The sequence below is a fragment of the Cornus florida genome, unplaced genomic scaffold (genome assembly GCF_030987335.1).
Source record: "Cornus florida cultivar Cherokee Brave unplaced genomic scaffold, ASM3098733v1 CherokeeBrave_3.0.0_Hap2_Chr02, whole genome shotgun sequence".
Taxonomy (NCBI): Eukaryota; Viridiplantae; Streptophyta; class Magnoliopsida; order Cornales; family Cornaceae; genus Cornus; species Cornus florida.
In genome coordinates this window covers 99,274,665-99,293,648 of record NW_026775572.1, presented here as the reverse complement: position 1 = coordinate 99,293,648, position 18,984 = coordinate 99,274,665, and the positions used below count along the sequence as shown (strand labels likewise).

General features: G+C 36.5%; 1 pseudogene; it reads left to right on the top strand.

Moving 5' to 3' along the window:
• The first annotated feature begins 1,372 nt into the window (after window positions 1-1,372).
• On the top strand, window positions 1,373-17,574 carry LOC132295498 (RNA-dependent RNA polymerase 1-like; annotated as a pseudogene).
• Window positions 17,575-18,984: the final 1,410 nt, after the last annotated feature.

Here is an 18,984-nt window from a genome sequence, read left to right as displayed (position 1 = left end):
TGAAAGGTTGCTGTGCTAAACAAAGGGAACAAATCAACCTTGCTCATCGTCTTCCAGGCAGTCCAGAATTTTTTTTTTCTTTATCTTGTGTTATAGATTTATGCATTTATCTTTACACACACATGAACTGAAGTTGCAAATTGTTCAAACCATTTTGCTTTGATTGCCGTTTGATCAGGGTCTATACGATAAGGTTATATATATATGTGTGTGTGTGTTATATAAAAGATATATGAAGTGGTGTACCAAAGAACTTCACAATTTTGAGAATTTAAGCAACCACAACAATCTCGTGTCCAACCGTTCGTTCCCCGCTGATCCTATACGTTTCGCAGATCTTATGTTCTTAAATTTAAGTTCGACCTAAAGAGATGATCCGGACAAGAATTTGTTATATAAATGCGAAAGGGTAACGGTTATCATTATCCTTTGAAACAGTGGTTTCTTTTCCTTTCCTTCCTTAATATTTTCCAAACAAGAGTATGGTTATCATTATCCTTTTATTTATTTTCTTTCTCTCATTAATTAATGTTATTCTTTCTAATTTTTTCCCATCCTACTTATCCAAGCAGTAAGAATTTGAGTTTCTTTAATTTTCGACTGGTGTATATTTGTGTCTTGACGGTGGATCTATCAGGATTTCTTTATGGATTTTGAGAATACCAGGTTAACTGTTCATTACACCAATCTTGTGTTCTTAAATTTAAGTTCTACCTTAATTCTTTGTACTTGTTATTTAAAACTTCTCTGTCATTCTAAACCCAATAAAATTCTGAATCCTTTTTCTTTTTTTTTTTCTCATTTTTTTTTTTGGTCTTGTACAACCCTTCACCAGATTTGAACCATTACCCTAGACAACAGCTATTATACATTGACTTTATCTGCTTAATTTGTTTGTTATTTTCTATGGATCAACTTATTTTATCCTTCCACATGTATGAAGAGACTTCTTGAAATAAAGACTTGGTTAAATCCACTCATTACTTATTAACAAAAGTTGACATTCAAAATGTTTTTAATGTGTATATGAAATAGTCAGATATCATTTTAACTATGCGTACTGACTCAAAATATGATATGATTCGTTTCATTGCATTAGAAATTTGGGTTTCTTTTATGCTTTCTACTGCTTTCTGTAGTTCATGTTATTGTCTAAGTGGTACAATTGGTTCAATATGTGTTCTGCTTATACACGAGAATTAAGTTTGATCATGAGCATCTTTGTTTTCTGTCCCCTCTGATTGCTAGTTGCTTGGTGCTCCTCGGATTTATGAGAAAGCTGAAGACTCTGTTATCAGCTTTTTTAAGGAAATTCCTGATGACCAATGGTTCAGGGCAACTGATTTTACTCCATCATCCTCTATCGGACAATCTTCCGGTTTTTGTTTGGAGCTTCCGTACAGAGTTCAACTTCCAGACTTGAGGGAAAATTTTGCTTATTATAAAGAAAATGAAAGCCTTTTCATCTTAGAGAGTTGTTTTTCTTTTTCTCGCAATATGGATCTTGTCCCCATCATTGGTCCACCCCAAGGGCTTGAGTTGCCATTCAAAATATTGTTTAAGGTATGTTCCCTGGTTCAGCACGGATGCCTTCCGGGGCCATCAGTTGATATCAAGTTTTTCCGGTTGGTTGATCCACAGAGAATAGACATTCAATGTATAGAACATGCCCTGGAGAAGCTGAATAATTTAGAGGAATGTTGCTATGAACCTGTAAGGTGGCTCAATGAGCAATATGGAAAATACTTCACCAAGTCTGGGCAACTTCCTAGACCACCTGCTATTACTTTGGATGCTGGGTTGGTATATGTATGCAGGGTTCAAATAACCCCATGTAAAGTGTATTTCTGTGGTCCAGATAAGCAATTATTCTGAAGATATTGATAATTTTCTTCGGGTTTCTTTCATTGTTGAAGAGCTGGAAAAAATGCATTCCACAGATTTATCCCCCGTGTAACTTTAGCCAATGGTGAAAGCAGAACTGCAATAAATAAAAGGGTACTGTCAATTCTTAGAAATGGCATCGTCATTGGCAATAAGAAGTTCGATTTTCTTGCCTTTTCATCTAGTCAGTTGAGGGAAAACTCTATGTGGATGTTTGCTTCAAGACCTGGTCTTACTGCTGCTAAAATAAGCGAATGGATGGGTGATTTTCGCCGGATCAGAAATGTGGCAAAATATGCTGCCAGACTTGGTCAATCTTTCGGTTCTTCCACTGAAACTTTGACTGTTGGTTTGCATGAAATTGAAATTATTCCTGATGTGAAGCTTTTAAAATACATTTTCTCTGATGGAATAGGGAAAATTTCTTATGACTTTGCTCAGAGAGTTGCTATTAAATGTGGCCTTAAAAATACTCCATCTGCATTCCAGATCCGGTATGGTGGGTATAAGGGTGTTGTGGCTGTTGATCCCAAATTGTCAATGAAATTGTCCTTGAGAGAAAGCATGTCAAAGTATGATTCAGACAACACAAAGTTAGATGTTTTGGCTTGGGGCAAGTATCAACCTTGTTTTTTGAATCACCAACTGATCACTCTTTTGTCTACCCTTGGGGTTAATGATGGTGTTTTTGAAAAGAAGCAAAGAGAAGCCGTAGATCAACTGGATACTTTCCTAACAGATCCATTGAAGGCACATGAAGCATTGGTGTTGATGTCTCCAGGAGAGAATACTAAAGTTCTAAAGGAAATGCTTATGTGTGGTTATAATCCTGATTCCGAACCATTTCTCTCAATGATGCTGCAAGTATTTCGGGCAACAAAATTGCGGGAACTGCGGACTAAAACAAGGATATTTGTTCCAAATGGAAGATCAATGATGGGATGTCTAGATGAAACCAGAACCCTAGAATATGGGCAGGTTTTTGTGCAATTTTCTGGATCTGGACAATGGCAGTTCAATAAGAATGATTCTGAGGGAAAGCTGGTTGTTGAGGGAAAGGTGGTTGTTGCTAAAAATCCATGCTTGCATCCGGGTGATATTCGTGTCTTAAAGGCTGTAAATGTACCAGTTTTGAACCACATGGTGGATTGCATTGTTTTTCCACAAAAAGGAATCAGGTAAAACATTTCATAATATCTCTCTCCTGAAATTTTGAATCATGAAGTCCTATAAAAACTCAACTCAACTCAACAAAGCCTTTTTCCAAGGATCAATTGCATGGATATTGTTTCATTACTCTGCTAAAATTCTGTTTTGATGAGAAATTTTATGTTGTTGTCTACTTAGTCTAGATTGATAAAGAGCTAGCTACATAGTTTATATATGTTAAATCCTTAGCTGAATATAAGAATTTTATAATTGTTTTTTATTTAGATTTTATTATATGTTGACAAAATTTTATTAGTTCCTTTTCCTATTTGAATCCTTTTATTAGTTCCTTTTCCCAATTTGAATCCTCATATTGGGTAGGTAATATTTTTCTCGGGTTGTTATTATTGTCTGACTTCAGTCTTCCTTAACATGAATTAATAGAAAAAAATTTGTCTCATACTCGTAGTAGTGTCTGAGAACTGTAGGTACCGATGTGTGTTTAACACAGCTCCTTCAGAAGTTTCCATCCTTCTTGGGTTAATTTTAGTCTTTGTCCTATTCACCTTCAAACCTGACACTGTCTAGAAATGTATAAGAATTCTGAACAGATATCCAAACCGATGTTCCTCAGCTCCGGAAAAATTAATTCCAAAGCTTTGTACGCGAAACCTGAAATATGGTCCCTTCCCGTTGTTCTGCATGTCATCTCACTCAATACCTCCATTACCATAATAAAAAGAAAGGGGCAAGAAGATTATCTTATCTCTATCCACTTGAGGCAGTGAAAAAGCCTCCGGGGCACCATTGACAAGGACTTGCACTTGTCCATGAGGCCACTGGATTTGTAGGAATCAAAACAGCCAGATTTTGACTGGTGGAAGTTTGTGCATGCATTGGTCTAACTCCATACTGCCTTAAATTGTTTTTAAAACCATAAAACTGATAATAGGACTGATTATTATCAGTTTCACATCCCAACTTCTACTTGATCTCTGAGAAATGTCTTCTAATACTTTCAGGGTACTTATCTAACTGAAAAAAAGGGGGCTCTTTCGCATAAAAAGTCAGCTATTGTTTTTATTCTAGCGAGGCATAAAATTTTTGAAAAAAGAATTGATTGTAAGGTTTTTAGAAAGAAAGAAAAAAATGCAGAAAATTTGCTTAGAATTTGGTTTGTTTATTTTGATTTTATACACACTTTTGCACGTAAGTAACAGCTCTATGTATTGTCTTTTGATCGTTGATCTTTAAGCATCATCTCTAAGATCATCTACAGAAATTAGAATAGGACATTATGACATTCTTCGCAGGCATTTAGTGGTAGGAAAAAGTTGTCTAATCACTGTGAAAAGCGATCATCGTGAAGTGATTGCAGTGACCTATGCCAAGGTTGTTGGTGATTATGAATGATTTGGAATTTAGGGAGGCTGAACTTTGAAGGTGATCAACAATAGGTGATTTTGAAGGTACTGAAATCGACGACTAGTCGAGAACAGTTTCAAAGGCCCTGGTTCTCATAGGGCTCTTTCTTAACATTGTGTATTGTTTGGCCGAAACAACATAGTCTCCTTAGTTTTTTTTTTTTTTTTTTTTCGTGATAAATCTGTACGACTGTTACCCTAGGCTCTGATACGTCAAAGTGTTACTCCTAACTCTCTTAACCATTGCCAGGTAAAAAACAAAATCCGATTAATTTTCAATTCCTTCAATTAGATTCACAATCAAGCAATAAACAGAAAGTAGAGTAGAGTAATGCAAAGACACAATTTTTACTTGGAAAATCCAAAAAGGGAAAAACAACGGCACCCAGTCCAGTATGGTACATTCCACTATACAAGAAATAGATTACAACTAGGTTAATGTGTCACTCACCCTTGAACCCATAGTTACCTCTAGACATAAATGATGCCAAACTTTTTCTTGAAAATCTTCAGGTCGTCTGTCTGCTAGTCTATAGACTTCGCTCTTCATGAATCCGCTTCTCTAGTGATTGCTCACCCTTGTTTGTCCTAAGTTGATCGATTGAATAGGATGATCTCCTCTTTGATGAACTCTCAATCACATATAGTATAATATATGGAAACTCTAGTTTGAGTAAATTAGATTTTTTTCTCTCACAAGGAATTTCTATATCTAGTTTATTAGAGATGTTCAACCTCTACTTAGATGGAATATAACTGTAGCGACCCGAATCCAGGTGTCTGAATCATTATCCCGGTCCTTAACCGAACCCGAGGTCATTTAAGGGCCATACGGTCATTTCCAAGGTTCAAGTATAATTAGTACGCATTCCCCTTCTTTGTAGTAGACCTTTGTATCGTGAAATAGGTCAAGACTGGACAAAATGGGAAAAGAATAACAATTGGGGAAGCAACCGGAATCGGTCTAGACGTCGACCGGTTTGGCTTTGCACATGAAATATGGTTCTGCCGAGATACCGGTCAACATATAGGATACCACATGTCGACCTGTTTGAGTTGAGAAGGCCTTTAAGTCCTGCTTTTGGTGATCTAACCCCCCGGCACCCTTGTTAGTCCATTTGCAACCTTAAATATGATACAAATATGTCCCAAAAATATAAATTTACTTGAATACAACCCCGATTAATATCTATGCATCTATATAATCATTGTGTGAATCATTTTACATCCAAGTCATTGCAAGGTAACAACATAGCTAAAGCTTACTTTTAAATGTCATTGCATGATTTAATTTACATCAAGATGGTTCCTAAAAGATACAAGTTTAGGCTCTCAACGCCTTAAAAACAATGATTTACAAAAGAATAATTAGGACTAAGTATTGATTACAAAGTCTAAAAAAATTATGTTCATTGACCCTAATTACACTTATGAGGGTCCTTCGTCAATTACGTCCTTGCTGTGACCTGAAAAATTATAATAAAGGGTGAGCACAACGGCTCAGTACGTGGTGCCTAAAATGCACTCCTTAATGATCTTGTGAATTACACTCAAAGAATAGGGTATAGAAGAGGGATCATGCTTACTTTGGGGGAGATAGATCAAACAACCATCATCATGCAAATCCGAACATAATTGATAACATGCAATGCAAGGTCAATGTAATGTCAATGTCACTCCCCATTTTCTAAAAATCTTTGCTAACGCAACAACCGTCAAACCGTTAATGTAGCCCGGCCCGGGGTGACTCCCCAGCGCCATGAGAGAAGGATTGGCTAACTATCCTTGACTTGAGGCAACTCCTTAGCATCATTTGGGGCCTAGTTAACTCAACAACGCATAGGGCAGTCTCTCTACGTTCCCTCTCGGTTCCATTAACCTCACAGACACAAAGTGACTCCTTGCCGTCTGGTGTTGCAAACTTTCCTTTGAAAACTCTCAATTTAAAAGTCAAAGCCTCTTTTCCAAGAAAACAACTTTCCCCTTTTTTCTCCCACACCATGCCCATGCATGAATGCTCTAGGATTTCTACATCATGCCAACATGAAATTCATGCATTAAACCACAACCATATTTGCATGCTTTGGAAGTAATTTAACACAAACAATTCTCATACAATCAACTTGTGAATCATAGCATTTTAAACATGAAAAGCATATAACAAGGTAACCATCACATAATCCACATAAGCATGCAATCCAACACTTTATAGGCACATATAGCATGTATATCATCAACCACAATTACAACATTAACATTTCATGCTATATAATCACAAATTACACATGCTATAACACAAATACAATAGAATTAACTCACAAAAACCAAAGGATGTAGGCTTTAGAGACCTCTATCTCAAGAAGAGAGAAAAGCCCCAAATTTCCCCCAAATTTCAAAAATCCAATGTCCACCAAATGGAAATCGGCTCCGATCAATATAAAGCTCTCGTCGAGCTCGTTAACTTTGCCTTCAATGGCAAAGGCTAATTCCAAAGGGAAGATGATGAAATCAAAGCTTGAAACTTGAGATTTTAGAGAGAGAAGAAGTTTAGAGAGAGAAAGGGAAGCTCGGATGGTGGAGGAGGAATTTGCAGAAGAATTGAGGCCCTAAGTCCTCTTAGTTACTCTTTAAGTCAAGGTGGGGTCCACTTTGACCCACCAAATGACTAATAGGCCCTTATATACATATATATATATGTATACTACACATGCTACAATTGGGTAAATTAAATATGCTATAAATAATAATATATGAAATGTAATGACCCTGAAAAATAATCCCATAGTACAAAAAATCCGGGCGTGGGACCCACACGGGACCTCCCGACCTGAAAACCCAAAAAATGCCAAAATGACTCAAAATACATTTCTAAGAGTTCTAAACTTAAATAAATGCCCCAAACCACTCTTGGGACCCCCGTAGCATGCTAAACGGTGCATGGCATGCAAAATGAGGCAGAAAATAAATAAATTCGAAAAATACTGGAAAAATGAAAATTGTGAAACATCACAATAATCCCATATTTATAGCCAATATATGAGTTCTATAGGTTTTAGGTTGTTAAATTGTATTTTGAGAGTTATAAAAAATTCATGTCCGACAGGTTTGATCGATCGAGCGTTCAGTTGAAGCCTATTGGACATTCCTCGATACATCAAAAATTTGATCGAGGCATACTGGATAAAATAAAATAAAAAAATAAAAAAAAAAACATTGGTTAAAAACTTCAATCATTCTGTTTTTGATAAATACAATTCCTGGAACATCTCCAATTAGTTGACCATTAAATTGATGTCTTCTGAAAGCCTCTTGATCGATCAATCATTCGATCGATGTAAACTACTTTCCTCAAAAACCAGATTTGAAAAATATATGTAAATTAAGTTTTGAAAACCCATTTTTTTCAATCACTTTCAAAACTTATTTATGAGCCAACCAAGATTAAAGTAAGTCACATGAGGTCTTTCTGAGACACCCAACTTGGACAATGCATCTTCAAACATGGTCTTGCTAGAACACTTCGTCAGAATGTCTACAAGCTGAGTAGTGCAAAATCTGACTATCGATGATTTTCTCTCAAATGAAGTGTCGATCAAAAAATCAAAGTGTCTCCTCCGACGATAAACAATCAACAATGTCTCCTTAGACAATAAACAACCAACCATGTCTCCTCAGATCGTAAATGACCAACAATGTCTCCTCATACCATTTTCCTTTATACACGTTTAAAATATGTAGAGAGAAGAATCAACAATTTCTCCTCAGACCATTCTCCTTCATGCATATGTTTAAAATATGTAGATAGAAGAATCAACAATGTCTCCGACCACAAATCATCAATAATGTCTGCTCAAACCATTCCCAAATGCGTGGTGCCAAACTCGCAACACCCTCGTTGCGGTCGAACCACCCTAGCTCTAATACCAAATATAATACAAGATGGAAGTAATAGAAGAGAAAAATGTAAAAGGCTTGAATATTATTTAAGAAAAGGGCTGAATGAGGCTTCTTAAACACCCATTCACTGCTCTAGTATTTATATATTAAAAAATGCACATATTAATATTGCAAGAAAGGAAACTGAATAAAATTAGTGCATATTGTATGCCTAAACATATGTGTATATAAAGTCAAAAAACATAATTTGTGGCTATCATATCTCGGCTAATATGGTAAGTCATATCCCATGATTTATGGCTACCCTATCTCCGCTAACAATTTTTTATTAGGGTTGGGGTCGGGAGATGGGGTTGGGCGAGGGGTGCCCTTTCCTAACCCTCCCCTTTGCCATTCTAGCTAGCATTGTAGTCTCTGTTTTTTTTTTTTTTTTTTCCTTTCTTTCTTGATGAGCACACTAGGCTCAATGTTAGACTTTCATTTGCTTGAATATGCAATGAAGTGGAAGCTTCTGGATATAATGTGGTTCGACCAAAACCAGCTTACATCCACTGATGAGAAGGGATTCCACTATGATTGGTAGAGATACTACAATAATAGAGTATCAACATTGCGTGTATGTCTTCTCAACGTGTACCACTCCATGAGCATATCTCTAGTGCCACCGGTGATTTTCTCTATTAACCTATAAACTACCTCTACCCATCAACTACCTCGTGAGACTACATCTCTCTCAATCTAATGTTGTGGCCTGAATTTGTTGTTGGGTCGTGTTGCGACCTGTTTTGACCGACAACCCGTTGATTTTGTCCTGGTTTTTGCTTACGGGTCATGGACCCCATTTGGTACTCTCTTGTAGCGCGATATATAAGGGTGATTAGAGTTTGGAGTGGGACATTGAGAGACACTGAAAATGGCATAGAAGAGAGGGAGAGCGAGAGCTAGGTTTTGGGGGCTGAAACTTGTAATCTCCAGATATTTTCACATAGTGAATTCTTTTACCGGATCTTCACCGTGGACGTAAGCTTTGTCGAACCACATAAATCTTTATGTTCTTTGTTTGTGGCGTGTTTATTTTTTCTATCGTGTTTCTGCATTGTTTCTTTGGTTCGCTACATTTGTTGTAACATGAACCCATAACCTAGGCATCTATTTATAAAGTTCCAAACCCAATTTTTTGTTAGACAATAGCTACAATTCCTTGGAGCCCAAGACTTGTCTAATAATAAAATACAACTCTAAAATAGAAACCTACTTAAACTAGGTGTTGCCCAAGAATGGACTTAGGGGGGGGGGGGGGGGGGTGGGAGAGAGGGTTTGAATAGAGTCCTTGTCTAATTATGGCTGATTTAAAAACTAGTTAGAAGAACAATATGCAATTTTCAGTTGAACAAATATATGCTAAACAAATTTAGCAAATAACAGAAAAAGCAAACTGAAATGTAGAGAGTAGAGTTTAGAGAAATTGCAAACATGGACAATGATTTTTGCGAGGTTTGGAAACTCCTACTCCTCGGCTCAAGACCCCTTTTGAGACTTCCCAATCTAATATGGCTCCTCCTTACTAGTGGAGAGCAAACCTTGATTAGAAACAACTCCTTACTTCTCCTTGCTAAGAGAGAACCTCTCTTAGTCTTGCTTAGGGCCAAATCAGCCCTTACAATAGCTTTGCTAAGAGAACACCTTCTCTTAGGCTTATAACAGAATATGGAAGTGTTTACAAGTATCTCACTCTCTCAGCTTTGATATTACAGAATACACTATCTAGAGAATCAAATGATACAAGTGAAGCTCACTCTCTAAATCATATGAATGTGAGAGAATCAATAGCAGAAGTGCAGCTATGAAAATAGCTAAACTTTTGCTGTGTGAGAAGGTCTGAATATTGCTTTGTGTATTGGGGCTCAAGCACACTCAATACAGACATCTCTTCTCAGCATATATAGAACTCTTCCTTTGTCAACATAGCCGTTGTAACATCTCCTTCATGATTAAGACACTTTAAGAGTTCATTAGCCAAAATAACTCTGTGCATTGGGCAGACTTCTCAGCTGGAAGTATATGGCCCTTTCATAGACAAAATAGCCGTTAACTTCAAGATTAAAACAATTCAACAGAGCTAGAATACAGTAATTATGTCAGTATGCGCATGGTTAAGAAACTGCAAAAGCATAAATTGACACATGGACTAAAAGACAGAAGAGTCTGCAACAGTTTTGTTTAACTGACAAAAGAAGTCGACTTGGTTGAGAACTAAGTCAGCTCAGTTCAAGACTAAGTCGGCTGAGTTGTCAATTTTCAGGGTTTTGAAAATGATGATCCTCGGCCCAAACGAGTCAACTAAGTTGTAGAAGGAGTCAGCTCAGTTGAAGACCGAGTCGGCTATGTTGAGGTTCCAATTTTTGCAATACTCGGCCAACACGAGTCGACTAAGTTTGAGACTGAGTCGGCTCAGTTGGAGACCAAGTTGGCTTGGTTGCTAAGGGAGTCGGTTGAGTTGTGCCTTGGCCTGCTCTAAGATGACTCTGTGTTTGGATGCTTAATGACAAATATTATGTGAATGTTTAGCATCTCAAATGGCATGATTGTGATGGATTGAAGTGTGTGAGTGATGTATGATCCTCGAATGGGCTTCAATTGGTTTCATGGATTCTTTACACTTGAGTTCCCTAAATCTCTCACCAACCTATCTACCCCATTGGTAAGCATGGCTGTTCTTTGAGGCTTCCGAGACTTCCTTGAACTAGTTCTAAGTTGCTTTGGTGACATGATCCAGAATAATATTTATTGCAACTTCAATGTCCTTGATGTGATCTTGTGTTTGGCTTAACCTTCCTTTCTCATAGTGTTCCTTTTTGATCTAGAATTAAACTTAATGTAAACATTAGTGCATTGAACACCATGAATGGTTTGTTATCATCAAAGTACTAGATCACCATTAGGAGAAATCTGTAAGGGCTTCAATTTGTTTTTAGGATCAAGCGCTTTACCACTGCGCCAAAAGCTATAGCTGTTAGCAAAGGTGCAACTTTATTTCCTTATACAAGCAGCGCAGAGCCACGCACTAAGTGACAGGTGGACATGAGGGGCTGCGCCATTATAGCGCCAACGGTTCGGGCTGTCACGCCCCTCTTCGAGTCAAAGGTATATTGTTGGCTCCCATAAACCAACAATTTCCCCCCAGCAACTACCCTAGGACTCGAACCCGTGACTTCGCTCTGATACCAGATTTCAGGATCAAGCGCTTTACCACTGCGCCAAAAGCTATAGCTGTTAGCAAAGGTGCAACTTTATTTCCTTATACAAGCAGCGCAGAGCCCCACACTAAGTGGCAGGTGGATATGAGGGACTGTGCCATTATAGCGCCAACGAGTCGGGCTGTCAAGCCCCTCCTCGAGTCAAAGGTAGATTGCTGGCTCCCATAAACTAACACTAGGCATTTGAGACATAAGTCCCAACAATCTTCACCTTGGCTCAAATTCGATCAAATCAATCATCACTTTCCACGGCATTGATCATGCAATTCTTTTGCAACTTCAATCACAAAACCGAATCACTCTTTAGGAACTTCGACCCATAGACTCTTCTTACGACCCAGCCTGATTTAAGGACTTTTCACCAAAGGAACCAGTTCCCCCTTCCTCTTCGGATTGCATGCCAAGATGTCAAAATCCTCCTGCAAAAACTGTCATTGTCCGCACTATATGTTGCTCGATCAATTAAACCTCTAAGGCTCCACCTTAACTACTCGAGCTCATGCCATGAAACCATCACAATTTTCTACCAACTGTGACATCCAAGACGGTTGACTCCACCTGCAACTGAAACCCATTACAACACCTGTTAAGACTCCTAGTGTTCACTGGATCTCTTTCACCTTCGGCTTTGATACCAATTTGTTGTGACAGTGGAAGCATTCAAATAACAAAGATCTAATAAAAGCTAATAAAGCAATCACACACACACACGTGCAAGATATAACATGGTTCGACTAAAACTGACCTACATCCACGGATGGGAAGAGATTCCACTATGATTTGTAGAGAAATTACAACAAAAGAGAACCAACACTGAGACATGTATTTTCACCTAGAAGATATTCCACTATGATTCGCTACCAGTGCCACCACTAGTATTTTTCCTACTCTACCAGCCCATAAACTCCCTCCACCCATCAACTCCCTCATAAGACTACATCTTTCTAAATCTCATAAGTCTCAACCCATAACCTAGGCATCTATTGTTGGAAGATATATATTATTTCCCATTATTTTAGGGATTTGATTGATTTCTCACTATGGTGAATTAGAACAAGATTGTAGGACAGATTAATTGCAGTAAATTAGGATAGATTAATTGCTTTAAATTAGGAACAAATTTGTAGGAATATTTTTTTTTCTTTTCCTTGTATAGCTTTCCCTCTTTCCTATATATACTTGTACAAGATGTTAATGTTAATATATGAGGCAGAATATTTTACAGAGAGAATTTCCACATCTATTTTATAGAGTTCCAAACCCAATTTCCTTTTAGACAAGGATTACAAATCCTTGGAGCCCAAGACTTGTCTAACAGGAAATTACCTAATAAAATATAGCTCTAAAATAGAAACCTAATTAAACTAGGAATTTGAGACACAAGTCCCAAGAGAGAGAACTCCTAGTTCTTATGGTCACAATGTGTCCTTATTACTTCTTTTGTTGAGTTTGTTGAGGAGCTCCAAGAAGGGCCTCAAGATTTGGGTTCTCCAAGGATGGTACTTTTTTTTCTTCCTTGTCTCTCAACTTAACCATGTCGTTCGATTAGATTTGATAAACCTGCTATCCATAATGAGTTTGTTGGTTTTTATCTTGAGAAATAAGAGGTTGTATCATTTATTTTCCTAACCTCTCATGGTGTGACGGAGACTGTTCTTTTACAACCCTTTTCCCTTTTCAAATTTGGAGTTCCTTTAGGATCTTTATTGTACATCCTTAACTTTTTTTTTTTTTTTTTTTCAGTAAAATTCTTAGCCAAAAAAAAAAAGAAGAAGAAGAAGAAAAAGAAAAAGGAAAAATAGAAATAAATCATGCAAGTATGATTAGTTCTCCCCTTAGCATCAGCCATGCAATGAAAGAATGTAATTGTTGTGATTCCTTTCAGCTTTAATCGCTTTCTCTTTTTATTTATTTATTTATTTTATTTTTATATCACATGTATTTTTTTGTGTACGTAATTTTTTTCACATATATGAATATATATATGTGTTTGTTCTATATAATGGATTTTGCTACAGTGTAGATTATCATTCGATAGCTGAAATGTAGCAATACTAGCAACCTTGAATTAGCTTTTGCTACCATCACGAACAAGGCAGAATTTGAATGAGGATTGAAGAGAAACATAGTACTTGCAACAAAAATAGCATGAAACTACGAAGTACCCAAAGGCTATAATGCAAACTGTTTATCACTTTGTTTCTTGATGCATGCACAAACTCTTATGAATTTATGCTTCCTTCTTTCATTGTGATTAATTTGAGGATCGTTTGTCTAACCATCTGTCCATTTGGGTTTAACTAAAATTTCAGCATCATTTGATTCTCATTAGTCCATGGATTGTTTACGTGAATGATGAATGGGCTCTATAGTTTTATTTGTTAATTGAAATATCTTTTAGTATTTAATCGAAGAGGCTTAAATAAGATATTTTCAATGTTTGTAATTGGGACATTTAAAATTAATTGTAATTATTTTGTGAAGTTTTTAATGACTAGCGGTTACTTTGATTTGATTTCTTCTTACTTCTCCAATGGTTATGGTAGATAGTTATTTTGTATCTTTCTTTTCTGTTGAATATTTACCAACATTAGTTCAATTTGATAACAGGCCTCATCCAAATGAATGCTCTGGGAGTGATTTGGATGGAGACATTTACTTTGTCTGTTGGGATCGTGATATGATTCCACCTCAGCAAATCAAACCCATGGATTATACCCCAGCACCAATTATAGAGTTAGATCATGCCGTTACAATTGAGGTATTACTATTTCTCTTAATTATATTTTGAAGCAGTTTTGGAGCTAGTCATTTCTTTCCCATCACACGTTTGTCCTGTGGGTTAATATATATCTCTACACAAGCTACACATTAATTAAATGCTTCGTCTAAGTGTAATCAAGAATTAGCATAAGACCTTCAAAATTCTCATGTTGATGTGATATTATGTATGTGTGTGTATAAAACATGCATACTGAAAAGCTGAAATGTAATATGAAATTGTGGATAGTCTATTCCAACTTGCTTCTATTAGGTCCATAGGACTAGATTGGCAAATTTTGTAGAACGTAACAAGCTCAATATAATTGTAGTTTATTTTTAGTTAGTTTTGTTGCGAAATTAAACTTAAAAGAGATCAAACACACACAACAAGTACACACAGATTTTACTTGATTCACCCAAAAATTAGGGCTATGTCCAAGGGATGCAGGAATTTCACTATGCTGATCAAATCAGCAGCGGATACAGAGAGTTCATAATGAATAATTGCACTAAGGCAACATAACAAGTGCGGAAATTACCAATCTCCCACTTGGAAACTGTCACCTCCCCTAGAATGACTTTGTGCCCCTAGTACTCTATCACAGAGTTTGGTAGCTTAGTAAGTGTCAAGAGGTAACTCAGATTTCTAGGGTTTGTGAATTGTTAATCTAGTGTAAATTTATTTCTAACAGTTGATTTGATCTGTCAGGACTAGATCCCGTGGTTTTTCTCCATTGAGGATTCAATGTAAAAATCCGTGTCCATATTGGTCTACTTTTTAGTGCTTTTACCTTATATATAAGCTTGATCGGCCATATGATTTTCGCATAATTGATAGAGTGATTTTATAATTTTTTAGTTATCATTTTAATTTGATGTTTAAATTATTGGTGACTTAGTTAAAATTTCAAAGTTCGATAAAACTTATTAATCAAATTAGCAAGACCTGCCCACTTTCTATGTTGGAGCCAAGGGTTACGGTCCTTTACTTCTCAAAGGCTTGTAATATAGGTATGATAGGTTCCAATGCTGCTCCACTGATTATTGGTGGTTTTAGATTATGGAAATTGGAAAGCTTAACAACCTGTAAGCGGTCATGAATCCTTTCAATTTTATAGAAACCAATATAGAGTTTTCTGTAGCATCTATTAGAACTCTTGAAAAATGTAGCATCTATTATATAATGCAACTCAAACGCTAGGTGCAATATGTAAGGATTTCTAGGAGTGGTTCCCCAAATACTTTGTTATTCTTTAATCTCAGGTAACCGAACATTTTAAGTTCTGTTCACACCAGTCTTTCCTTTTGATCTCTCAACTCATGATTCTAATCTCTTTGTACGTACCAGTAACTCTTTTACCAAGAAGCCAAAACTTTTTGCTGCAAAAAAAAAAAATCTTACCAACATGTCTTTCAAAATTCCAGTAATCAATCTATATGGGTACATAAGAAATGTATTGTATCGAATGGGTTAAAGAAGAGGCGAAAGTCCGCAAAAGCCAGCGGAAGAAAAAAAAAAAAAAAAAAAAAAAAAAACTAAAGAACTCGTATCTATATCTATTTTCTAGAAATTCTTCTTTAAATCTCTTGGTTTACTTTTGCCTCACATAGTCATCAACATGAGTATCTTTACTTCTATAAATTTTCTGCATACTGGTTGATACAAAATTTTGTTTAGTGATGTCAATTAATCTCTCCAATGTTCCATATTTTCTCCCAGAAAATTGCAGTTGACTTCTCTCTCTCTATCCCCCTCCCTCTCTCTCTGAGTCTCTCTCATATTTTATTTCTGCATTACAGGAAGTCCAGGAGTATTTCACCAACTACATCCTCAATGACAGCTTAGGAATCATTGCCAATGCTCATACAGTCTTTGCAGATAGGGAGCGTAGCAAAGCAATGAGCAAGCCTTGTATAGAGCTTGCAAAGCTCTTTTCTATTGCGGTCGACTTCCCAAAGACTGGTGTGCCAGCTGAGATACCATCTCATCTACGTGCCAAAGAATATCCAGATTTCATGGAAAAGCCTGCTGACAAGACCACCTATGAATCACAACGTGTGATTGGAAAGCTTTTTCGAGAGGTGAAAGACATCGCGCCAGACAAATGCTCTATTAAGTCCTTCACCAGGGATGTGGCAAGGCGGTCATATGATCCTGACATGGAAATAGATGGTTTTGAGGATTACATTAGTGATGCTTTCAATTACAAAAGCAAGTATGATTACAAGTTGGTGAATCTAATGGATTATTATGGCATTAAAACTGAGGCTGAAATACTCAGTGGTAGTATCTTGAAGATGTCAAAATCATTTTTTGACAGGAGAAAGGATGCGGAAGCAGTTGGGTTGGCTGTGAGGTCCTTGAGAAATGAAGCCAGAACTTGGTTCAACAAGAAAGAAAGAGAGTCCGATGATGATGAATATGCGAAAGCATTAGCTTGGTACTTTGTTACGTATCATCATACTTATTGGGGCTGCTATAATGAGGGAATGGATCGGGATCATTTCCTTAGTTTTCCATGGTGTGCTTACGACAAGCTCATCCGCATCAAGAAGGATAAATCAAATGGTCGAAGGGCTCTTAATATGCATTCACTTGGACAACAATTCAGTTACGGTTTGAATTTGGGTTGAGAAATTCAGATCACATCAGTTCCATGATTTAGAATTTAAAGCATGTGAAAATAACTGTATGGTTTTCCTCAAACACCTTAGCATGTTCGTGTATTTATCTATTCTACGTTTGCTTGTTATCTCTGGTGTATATTTATCTGGAGTATTACATGTATTTATGCACTGTATTTGTGGTTATTTGATCTTTCTGAACCTGAAACTCTGCTGTTTGTAAATTGTAATGGTCACGTCTCAAAGCTGTCATTTTTAATTGCTGACAAATCTTCTTTTTCCCTGGTAAATGCGCTAGACACATAGCACAGCTCGGCGGTATGAAATTGAAGTTTTGGAATTAAAATTGGTAAAATTGGAGAAAATTTTAGTTCAATGTTTTTGAATTTTTTTTTTTTTTTTTTTTTTTTTTCACCAATTCCAATTGTGAGACTCTAGTTTCTAACCCGAGTGTCTTTGAAAAATTCATCTAGATTATTTCGTTAGAGGTTCGCTAAACCCATGCTTTTATTGCAGGTATTTTTTTAGTAGCAGCAATTGACACAGACCTGGCCCACAATCAAACAGCAAACAAGACTTCTAGTTCCGTCCAAGTTATGTTGCTTGAGAGAGTGAGTGTAACTTCATGGCATCACAATATATGATCATTTATAGAGAAGTTCATAATCGAAGTTGATGCCAAAGGCATAATCACGAGTAGTAATCCCTCACAGTTTCAGAAGTTGATGTGTCATAGATAGAGAAACCATGAGATGATCTGATTTTTATTTATTTTGCTGATGAAAAATCAATCTCCCCCCTAGTCACTTTGAAGTTTAAACTTGTTGTAAACCTAAGATATAATTACCCACAAGCTAGCGCACAAATCTTTGCAGATAAGGCTTCCTTGTAAAGGTGTCGTACCCAAGAGACGTGTATTAATGGAGTTGTTAACAGACTTCTTAAATCCTAAATTAACTTGAAATAGGACAAACAAGTTTTTATGAATTAATCTAATGAACCAAGACTAGAAAATTAAATTAAATGCAATAATTAAATTAAATTAAATTAAGATGCTTGGGATGTAGTTGCTCAAATATTTTCTATTGGTAAAGATGTTTCACAGATGTATAAACTCCGTTGCAGAGCATATGAGACCCATCAGAATGGTAAGACTTTAACTGAGTATTATGCTGCACTTCAAATTATTTGACAAAAATTGGATTATCTTTGTCCTTTTTACATGGAATGTGCAAAAGATGCAGCTACAATGAAAAAACAGATTGAGGATGATCGTTTATATGATTTTTTGGCTGGTTTAAATCCTAGTGTAGACCAAATTAGGAGCCAAATATTGGCTCAGGATCCGCTTCCAAGTATTCAGAATGCTTATGCTTTTGTGCGCCGTGAGAAACTTCGTCAACTAACTATGATGGCGGGAAAATTCAGTGATGAAAAATTTATGATCAAAATTTGAAAATAATAAGGATTTTATGAAGTTATCCCTTTATTTTTCACACTTTATGCAATCAGTATATTCATGACCTCCCCAAGATTTATTTTCTTTCTTTTCTAGCATATGAATTTTAAAACTTTTCTATCGCTGAGGAGACCATGCGGAAACGATGGTGAACAGTGAAAAATTGGACAAGTGAGTGTACTATCCAGTCCCCATTCATTGCTTGGGGACTAAGTTTTTGAATATTGGTATATATTTTGTTGTCGGAAGTGATTGAATGGGTCCATCAGCCCAAAAACAAACAAATACCCGTGATGGGGACAAGCGTACCCCATTGCCCATATAATGTCCTTGTCTACTCCACTTTATGTGGATCGGATGCCAGTACCTAATACCCATTTAGTTGGAGAATCAACACCAATTTGAGAATGAATATCAAGTGAAATATATATATATACATATAAATATATAGATCAACATTTTTTTGAATTATTTTTTTCTCATTACAAGAAACTCATGTACTCAGAATAAAAATACTTGAATCATT